We start from the raw sequence: 11195 nt of genomic DNA, 5'->3' as shown, positions 1-11195 counted from the left end.
GCCAGTTGTGGCCTTCTGTGCTCATCACACCCTGATGTACATGGCAGCCTCATTGAGGGTGTATTAGCCCTCTCTCTACCCTTTATTCCAGTATGTTCCATGAGTCTTAGTTGTAGAGTTTGACTGCAGATGTGTCAGTACTGGTTATCTCTCAGGCGTATGTTCTCTGTGCCTGACCAGATGTGCAACTCTGTAGTAACCACCATCTGTTGCAAAAAGAAACCTCTTTGATGAGTACGGCATGCTTGTCATTCTAAGGGAGGTCTCTTCTATCTGGCATTTTGTTCCCTGCCAAGCAACTCCCAGCTATAAATATGCATTAGTGTTCAGGTACTCTACATTCATTTCTCATAGGGTTTCGAGGGCATCACTTTTCCCTCTAGGTTTCCTAGCCCCCCAACCATTCACTAATCTCCACTCTTTTCTCCTGTCCATCTTCCCTCCTCCCTCCCTCCCTAGACACAGTGCCCCCATTATCCCCACTCTCCCCCCAATACCTCTGACTCCTGTCATCCTTTCGCTCCTGATTCCCTCCCTCCCCCACTCCATGGTCCCTTGTGTGTCCCTTCCTCCTCTCCTTCTTGATGATTACTCCCACTTTTTCCACCTCCCTTAGGCCAACACTTTTTACAGTGGTGATGATTTCTCATGTGGAAACATTTTCTCCATCAACTTCTATCATACCATTACTCTGTTGTTCTCCTGACATTAAGACCACTGCTCTCTCTCTTCTTCCCCCTCCACCTCCTCCTCCTCCTCTTCCTCCTCATCCTCATCCTCCTCTTCCTTTTCTTCCTCCTTCTCCTCCTCTTCCTCTTCTGTGTCTTCTTTTCTTCTTTCTGAGACAAGTTCTTGCCACACAGCCCAGGCTGACCTGGTACTCACAGCAATTCTACTGACTATGTTTTCTAAGTGTTAGGACTACAAGACTGTACCACCATACCCAGATGAAGCACATTCTTTCTTATTCTTGTACCGTTCTTCATTGCATCTCTTACATCTACACATTCAGTGACTAAGACTTACTCCTCAGATCTTACCTATTTTCCTGCTCTATACACTTAGCAGATGATCTTTTATAACAACATGCTTTTAAATATCCTTTCACAGACTAATGACTTTCAAATAACTCCCCTTTTAATTGAAATTTTCATGTCCAGGTAGTTTCTCATGTTAGGTATCATCTCTTTATAGCTAATAGCTGCATCAAATTTTACATGTCTCAACTGAGCTGACATTTGTCGTTACGCCATCTCTTTCACAATACTTTCATTTCAATGAATTACAACTCCAGTTCTGGAGTCATACTAGCAAAAAAAAATCAGAGCTGACAGTTATCTATCTGCTTCTCACAATGCACATCTGTCCTCTGAACAACCACAGTGGTATTGATGTAAAAGTAGATATAGAGTTCAACACTTCCCTGACTGTCCAGTTATTAATCCTCTCTAAACAATTGCAGTCTCCACTTGCTTTCTGTTCTTCCACATCTGTCCTTCTTAATATACCTTTAACAAAGCAGCCAGAGTTGTCCTGGTGCAAGCTAAATTAGACTTCATCAACCATCTGGTCACACCCTCCAAAATATTAATGTAACTTAATGTACAGAACTGGAGATGGCAAGATGGCTCAACAGATAGAAATGTCCTTTGGCAAGTCTAATTTTCTGAGTTCAGTACCTGGGACCCACATGGCTGAAAGAGAACTGATTCCTGCAATTTTTCCTCTAACCAAAACATGCACACTGGTACACACACATGCATGTATGCACGCACCCTTAACAAATCAATGTAATTAAAAATTGTAAAATACAAAACAATGTGGGTTTTAGAGGTATTGCCTGATTCCTGAACAAAACGTGGCTCCTGTTTCCAAGGAAAAACCGAAAGCATGAGTTGGTACATTTAGGCAGTAAGATGTGTCTTCCAGGCACATTAACAATTAAAATACCTAATGAGTGAGTTCACATTTTACACTTTTAAAATTAACCATGTGGAAATCATGGTGATCACAGCAATTAGAAGTAAATTAATGTATTTTAACATTAATTTGTAGCTCTCAAAAATGAAATTCTGAGCTTTGGGCATTTTAGTGAAATGAAAAAGAGTATTATAAAGCCATATTTGATGGCATTTGGAATAACTGTACCTTTTAAGAAGCCATTAAAAAATAATTATGGAAATAGAGAAATATATTCCTGAGTTAAAACGAAAACTTACCTGAAAAAAAGAGGTCTTCCAGGGTGGTTGGAACGCAGAAATTTATTATTCAAATGAACTTTTACAAATTATGTTAATATATTCTACTAAGACCAATGTGGGTATTAAGATGCCATTACACATACATAATATATGTCATTCACCATTTTCTGATTAAAATAAAAAAGATGGAGGGGCTGGGCATATGATTCCACAGTTAAGAGAACTTACTGTACTTGCAGAGTACCCAGAAGAGCACCCATATGGCAGCTCACAACTGTCTGTGACTCTAGTTCCAGGGTATCTAATACCCTCTTCTGACCTTCACGACAACCAGGCCTTGTGTATATATGTACATGCAGGCAAAACATTCATATACCTAAAATTAAAAAGATGGAAAGGGACCATTTCAAGTAACAGTATGTGAGAGGGATCCATTGGAAAGGTACACACAGCTGAAGGGAGAAGAGTGGTAAAATTTAAAACAATGGGATCTTTGACCAGTCTTCTGAAATATGGAGGGAAATTTACAATACAAGGATAAAAACGTTCTATATGATACAATCTAAAGTTAGGGTCTTCTGATGATAGGTGTGTGCAAGTTTGTATTTGCCTCTACCATTTCTGTTTTACTCTGTCAGAATTGCTCTTATGAAATTCATAACTTGCATTGGCTTGAAAAATAAAAATTGCCTTAGGGACTCTAACAATTCTGAAGTCCAGGTGTATGTAGATTGGGAGAGAAGGGCCATTCTAGAATTCTCTCTTGGATGATTCTTGGCCATTTCCGTCATCATATATTCTCTTTTAATGCAGTTCTGTCTATACACTCCCACTTTTTTATAAGAATACTAATCATGTTGGCTTAGGACCAACCCCAATGAATTTGAATCCCTCTGTACAGAGTATACTAGTTAATTTTTCATTGCTATGACAAAATACAAAACATAAAGGAGGAAGGATTTTTATGAAGCATCTAGTTTCCAATGTTTCTGTCTACAGTCACCTTGCTACATGGCTGTAGCTAGGCAGAGCACTGGTGGCAGGAGATCATGGTGGAAGAGGCTGTTAGCCTCATGACAGATAGGAAGCTGAGATTTAGAAAAGTGGCCTACTTCCTCCAACACTACATCCTAAAGTCTCCAGAACCAAAAATAATGCCACCATCTAAGATCAAGAGAAGATAAAGATGATTCATATTTCACCGATAACAAAGTTTTATCTCTAAGTATACTCCCATTTTTAGCTCATAAGGGTTAATATTTCAAGACATTAATATCTAGGGACACAGTTCAGTCCATTACACTTGCATGAATAACTGTACTGAGAACTTCAAGGAAGATGTTTTTCACTTGTTTATTTCCAAAGAAAACTCTAGATGTTCAGACATTTGCTTCATTGTTACTGGAGCTTGTTTTAGGTTGGTTTCTAAGACAAAGTCTGTTGATTAAGCAACACGTTTGATCTTTATAACATACAATCAGAACTGTGATAGACCCTAGAATTAGTGATTATTGATGATGTTCATGAAATATTAATGATGATATTGATATTTTAATCTTGTTTTATTTTAAACAAATATAGGCATCCTTTTTACCCTGCTGCATTGAACTATGCTCTAGTACCCAATTTTCCTTTGACATATGCACTGGTAATTTCTTCTTCAAGACAGCAATTTAAAGATAGAGTAAATAAGTTTAGCACCCATTTGTACACATGGTACTATCTTCAGTCTCAAATATCAACTGAGGAGCACTGAAATGCACCCCCCGAAGTGAGGCAGGATCCTGTTATGTAGGTATTCAACATTCACTGACCTGCCAACTTTGAACAATATTTCTCCTAATCCTTTGACGGTTATGGTGACTTTGAACCCGGCTTCTACCCAAGTCCTTAAATAACAGATCAGTTTCTTGATGGGGCTCCAGTTCTTTCTCTAACTCTACACTTTGTTCAGATAGAACTTTGAAACAGTTTGCCAGATCAACAAATCTCTTTTGTTTCAAAAAATGTATTTAAAAAAATTAAAAATGAATAAACATTAAGAAAATGTAGGGAGGTAGGTTCTTAAAACAATTCTCTACCTGGTTGTAAAAGGAAGCAATTAAAATCCAGTGACATTTTTCTTAGCGAAAAAGTGGTATATTGCATACAGCTTCATCTTTCTGTTGGCAATATGCTCGAGAAATTCAGTTTTCTCACTTCGTAAGCAATTAGCCTCAAACACCTCATTTTAACCTAATACTCTTATAATAACCACATCTATAACTCAATTTTCTTTATTCTTAAATATTGTTGTTCTCACTCAAAAGCCATTCAAAAACTTTAATATTAAGCTCAAAATAGAGCAGCGCAACTTGAAGTTTTACTAATGTGAATGTTATTAATGATTTTCAGTTCACTGCTTTTAAAACATCAACAAGGCTGGCAAGCATGCTCAGTGGGTAGAGGAGCTGCTGGCAAGCCTGGGGACGTGAGTGACATCACCAGGCCCCAGTTGAAGGAGCAAATTGACTACTGTTAAGTTGTTCTCTGACTTCTACACACCCACTGTAGCTCTCGTGCCCATGCATGTACACACACACACACACACACACACTTCACAGAGAGAGAGAGAGAGAGAGAGAGAGAGAGAGACAGAGAGAGACAGAGAGAGACAGAGAGAGGGAATAAATGAGTAAATAGGCAAAATAAATATCATAAAAATGCCAAATTAAACTTCATCTCTATAGGGGTGTATCTCCCCATAGAATAATTTTAAAGCATTGCAAACATACTTAGTGAATTCCTCTAAAATTCTTCAGATTTACTAATTGAGAGAGATTCTGCCTGCACCTACTGAGTGATGTCAATCCTGTGTTCTTTGTCCCTGGCATGGTGATTATGTCAAACAAATCTGTAGAAAAATATGATATTGGGCAATGATTTTCAAAAGCACTGCTGAATAAAATCTTTCTAGTGTCCTTGCTCTGAGCTACATTTACATTTCAGTCTTAGTAAGCTGACCTTTCTCACTGAAAATAAAAGGGTCCTGGATTCAGGCTCCTGTTGTCAAGGTAGCTGCTCCCAAAAATTATCGCTCATAAGTATGGTAGAAATATAGAAAAAAATTAAAATAATTGATAGGTTTATACTACAATTCTTAAACACTATTTAGAGACTATTTTGAATTCACATGCAAAAAGTAACATATATTTATACATAAGTAGGAAAATTGGCCCAATGTTGTTATAGATGGTAAACATTAACAAAGAAATTGCTCATATATAGCAGTCATAAATATTTTATTGCTGAATATATGAAGCAAGATAATATATTGATTATAAAAACAAGTAGAAGGTGTGAAAAGTAAACAAATTAATTTCATTACACAAACATTATTTTTCAGTATATTTTTTAGTATAAAAATGTGGCTTCTGCTTACACTTGTTAGGAAGGAAATAATCTGGATTTGGATTAATTATGCAGTGCACTTTGAATTAAGTTGACTTAATTTTCATGGAGTCTCAACCTCTTTATATTAGCCAGCATACTGACATGGTTTTATACCTTCAATTAGCTTTGTTCTATTATATGAACTTGCTATTAAAAGAAGCTAACTGCCAGCCCATGTAATTAAATCTTTTAAAGATAAGAGATCAGAAGCCAGTTGCATCTGGTAGTTCAACGAATGCTTGTGATGGTTTCTCAGTAAAAACAAATGGACACAGGTATTTTACAGTGATCAAAAAGCACACTTCAAAAAAAATTATCAGTTCAGTCCGCATAATATATTTTTTTTATTTCTAAACAATCTGTGTTCTGAAGAAGCTTTTGTTCAAATTATGATGGAAAAGTTTGTGCCCCTTTAGTACACACTGAAGTTGGTTTTCACATTTGGAGTTCAACAGATTATGTAAATGATCTTTAATGCATCGTGCCCATCCTTCATGCTATTTGACGTATATTAACACAATTTCTTAGTATTTTTCATGACATATGCATTATGTTTGGGAGCTTATTCTTTTACAGTATGATATTTATGAAGAATTTGTAATTGACTTGGCACCTGCTGTTTCAGTAAGAAAATTTCATTTGCTCAAAATTTCTTTACTGCTATCACTATTTAATCATTTGGAGTTCTCATGTCTGTGACTGTATATACATGTTTGCATTTTAGTAGTTAGAAAATTGTAAAGAAACATGTAGATATATAAAGGAATATACATATGTACATACATGAATAAATACTAAATTGTATGTGTTTAAAATATTCTTATATTCAGTTGGATTTTCATAAAAATCCACACACAAAGAAACCCAGAAAATACAACTCAAATATTTCAGAAAACATTTTTCATTAAATGTCATAGAATTTAACAGAATACAAATTAGCTTGCAATTCCTTTTGGGTAAATATCTCTTGTACATCTAGAAAATAATAGAAAAACAATGACATTACTAATTCAACAAGGTCTAATGTATTGTTTTCATGGCTCAATGTTAATAGTGAATATTTTTCATGAGGAGGAGTTACACTAATTTCTGTTTTACTTGTAAAAGAAAATGTGTTTTTTGAAAATCAGGACATATATTTCAGACAGATAGTTTATATCAAAACAGGATTTTGAACTTTTCAACACTTAATAGAAATTTAACAATTATTTAATAATACTTCATATTTCTACCATACCCATTTAATTATTCCAGTTATTTTTCCTTTTACACTAATCATGACCCAAATCTGGATATATCAAGTGAGTGAATGTGAGTATTAGATAGAAATTTTTATGTCCTTAGTGAAGGATTGTAGGAAGATAATGGAATTTCAGGGAAACCAATGTTCAGGATACTACATGTTCAATTTAAGATGACAAAAGTTTCACAGAGAACAAACCCAAATTAAAAATTCATACACACATATTTGGTAGTTCTCAGTATATAAATGCTATTTAGACTCATGTGATTAGGAGAAGACATACAGGATGGTGTCAGAGAGAAGGGGTGAATCACTGTATTGCTTTCTGTAATACTCTAACATTACACAGGCTATGGGTGCTAGAGAGACATGTCAGTCAAGCAATGAGCTTACTGAACAAGCACAAGGACCTGAATACAGATCTCTAGTGATACCCAGCAAAACATGGAGATAGTGATGCATGCCCATAATCCCAGTACTAAATGAAGACAGGTAGATCCCAGAAACTCATGGACCAGGCAGCCTTGCCAGATAAGAGAGCTCTAGGCATAGTAAGAGGAGACACTACAACATGCACTATTGTAAAAGGACTTTATTTCCTCCCAGAATTTGAAGGTAAGACCCAACTGCTTTAGAGAGGACATACTTTGGACACAGAACTTGGAGCAATGGTGCTAAAACCGAACTGGAAGCCTTCTCCATGTAGACCAGCTCTCATATTTTAGAGGATACTACACAAATTGCTAAGGGGAAAAATCAATCAATGGTTTAACTCCAGCTGTAAAACCTAATAACCACAACAATGACTGACACAACAAACTATATCAATGAAATAGTGGCACTTTTATCTTGGAGGTAATTAACAGCTATCTAATTGATTTTAAAACCCAATCAATGAGACAGAAGTCATGTGTGGTAAACAGTAAAATACACATTGCTGGAGAAGTCATAGATCCTAGAAAAACACTCTACATCTGTCACATTCTTAGACATGGATTTTTTTTTTTTTACTATATTCTTAATATGGATCCTTATATTTACAGACAAGTATACCTGTCACCATTCATCAAAGAAGCTTCTTTTTGCAACAGATGGAGACTACTACAAAGTTCCACAACTGGTCAATCATAGTGAGTGCATGTGAGATGTCCTGCCCTAAGTGATACATTTACAATGGAATCTCTACACCCAGGATCATGGAACATAATGGAACAAGAGGCAGAGAGAATACAAATGTATCTCTCTACACTTATCAGTGAAGCTTCCTCATGCAACAGAGGGCAGTGATTTAACACAGATGGCCACAAATTGCCAAAGTTTAGAAAGAATAAGAGATTGTAGAGTGTATGTTCTTGGTTAGGACTCCTGTGTTAAACTTCACCCACCCAGGGCTTAGGGACCACTGCAGAGGGGATGAAAAATTGTAAGAGTAAGGGAGGGTGGATGACCACAGGAAACAGACTTTCCCATGTTTCTGGGAGCTTGTTCATACGAACTTACAGGAATAACAGCATGCACAATATACATGCAAACAGACAGAAACTCAGCGTAGAACTGAAGAAATGGGCAGGAGGCCCCAAACTTAGCCAAGGAACTAGTGGTAGCTGATCACTTCTGGGTGAGGGAGAGTTGGTCTTTATTATGAGAGTGATGTTAGATAGGTTCACTAGGCTCTAGTGAATGAACTCACACCAATGGGACATCTGAGTATACAAACTTGATTCAACAGGACTTAACATAAATGATAGAATACATGGAATTCAGGAGGGGGGTTATGAGGGGTGCAGGTAAGGGAAGGGGTCTAAATATGGTTAAGATATAGCACATGAAATGCACAATGATTCAAAAAATATATATTGTAGAAATAAGGTGGAGATGACTGAGAAAGATCTCATATAGACCTCTGGCCTCCACATGCCTGCACACACTCATGCATACATACAAACATGCACAAGCCCCCTCACAACTTAATGAACACACATACATGCATAACAAAGACAAAGAAAAAAATTCTTGGATATAGAATGCCCCTCTTAAGAAGAAGCGATAGATGAAATTTAAGTGAAGCAAGAGAAAGGCAGCTAAATTTTTATAAAATAGTATAAAGAAATACCACATATTTTGATAGCCTATTTGATAATATCCAAACCTGCATTTTCTAAATCAATTTGATTTTGTGACATACATAAAAAATTGAGAAAAGCAAATTTGGGGTAAATACAGAGAATATACCTTCCTAATTTTATTTTTTTCATAAACAAAGCAGCCTTAATGACAAACACAAATAACAGAAAACCACACATAATAAAAACAACAAATTCGCTATAGCTAAAATAAAGGAATACATGGAAAAAAACACATTTACATAATGGATCTGTATTTCCCAATATAGCATAACTTACTTTCTTGAGAAGTATCATTCTGATAATGGCTGAGCCTTGATGGAAAGGTGAAATTCAGAATGGGACAGCCCTCATCTGGGAAAACACAGCCATCCAGTCAGAACTCACAGTAGCTGTGGTTGCCTGCACTGGATCTGCATAAGAAAGGCCCCTTCAGCAAGGGGGATGGAAAAGGGCTCAGGCATCCCACTCCTCACCCCTGAACTATTTGCTAAAGAGAGATTGAGGGAAGGGGAAATAATTGCCTTCAGTTGTGCTCCAAATAATATTTCCAATATGTAGTCACACAGATAATCCTGGTTAAACTAAATGTATCACAAAATAATGAATTTGGAATACAGACTCCTGTGGTGGGGCATAGGAGTCGATAGGAATGAGAGGGCAAAGGAAAGAGTGGGAGGAAGAGAATAATCAGAATAATAAAGCAGAAAGAATGAAAAATTAACAAGTGTACGCCATAGATTCCCTTACACCGAGACAATCCTAAAGCACTAGTCCACCCACGAATTACTGTGTGTTCAGGAATTATTGATATTACAGTATTTTATAGAAGACCATTTAGGACTTTAAAAGAATAAAACAGTAGTTTTCTTTCTAAAAATACTTCATTACTTTGTTGTATGTGTATGAGTGTTATGCCTGGATGTATGTAAGTGTACCTGTGTGGTGCAATGCCCGCAGATGTCAGAAGAGGAGGTCGGATACCATCGAACAGGAGTTATAGATGGTTGTCAGCCGCTGTGCAGGTTCTGGGAATCGAACTCAGGTACTCTGCAAGAGTAGTCAGTGCTCTTAACTGCTGTGCAATCTCTCCAACCCCCAGACAGTAATTTTCTATCCTTTTCCTTGCTGTACTTATAAAAATTAATGCCTGATATCCTCTTGGGCAATGAAATAGTTTCAATAAATATGTATTGTTTCAACCTTAAAAACATGCTTAATTATGGTAAATATTAAGAGAGATAAAATACAATGCACACATCAAATGCTTTTATTGATATTTAAGTATGCATTAAGTAACTAATTATTTGTATGTTTTAGCATTAGTTATGAATACATTAAAGTTTAGAAAATGTGGTTTCATTATTCAGGAACAAAAATTATACAAATATCCTTGATATTAAGCAGAAAATATTTGGAATAGTGACACTCAAATAATTAGTCTTGTGATGTGGTTTTATTTATTTATTTTTGTCATTTTATTGTACCTATTTAAACAGGAATCAACATGATACAATTCTTTTTTTTTCTTTTTATGTTTTTCTGGCATCGGTAATTAAACCTAGTACCTTGTCCACACAACACAAGAGTTCTGTCACTGATCCATATCCTCAGCTCAGTTTAATTTTTTTTTAACTTTCAAAAGCATATTTATACTTTTGTCTGTTTTTTTAAAGTTATGATATTCAAGAATCTGATTACTAGAAGCATAATGTAAATCTAGACAACCGCACAAGATCATGTCAGTCAAATTTCTGGCATAGATGGCGGACTTGGTCTCCAGATCCCAACCCATTACTAAGGTACTATTTATAGGTTTTAGTTGCTGATAGAGGAGGAAAACATTTTAAATATATTTATTGATTCCAGAATTTCATACAATGTATTCTGATGCACTCAGATCCTACCCCCGCCATTTCCATCCCCTTCCCACTAACTTCCTCAACTTTATGTCCTCCATTATTATCTGTGTTGTTTTGTTTTCTGTTTTTAAGGCATATTGGATTCAATCTGTGCCTCCCAAGTGCTTCTGGCTATCTACTGGAGTCTGGGAACCTATCAGTTGTCACACCAGTAGAGAAAACTAACTCTTCCTTTCCAAGCATCCATCAATTGCCAATAGACCTTCACCGGAGGCTTCCTGCCAATTTTCTCCATACGTGCTGGGCCCTGTCTGGTCTGCTCTGCACAAATCTT

The sequence above is a fragment of the Nannospalax galili genome, unplaced genomic scaffold (genome assembly GCF_000622305.1).
Source record: "Nannospalax galili isolate Female #2095 unplaced genomic scaffold, S.galili_v1.0 scaffold96, whole genome shotgun sequence".
Lineage (NCBI taxonomy): Eukaryota > Metazoa > Chordata > Mammalia > Rodentia > Spalacidae > Nannospalax > Nannospalax galili.
This window is presented reverse-complemented; position numbering follows the sequence as displayed.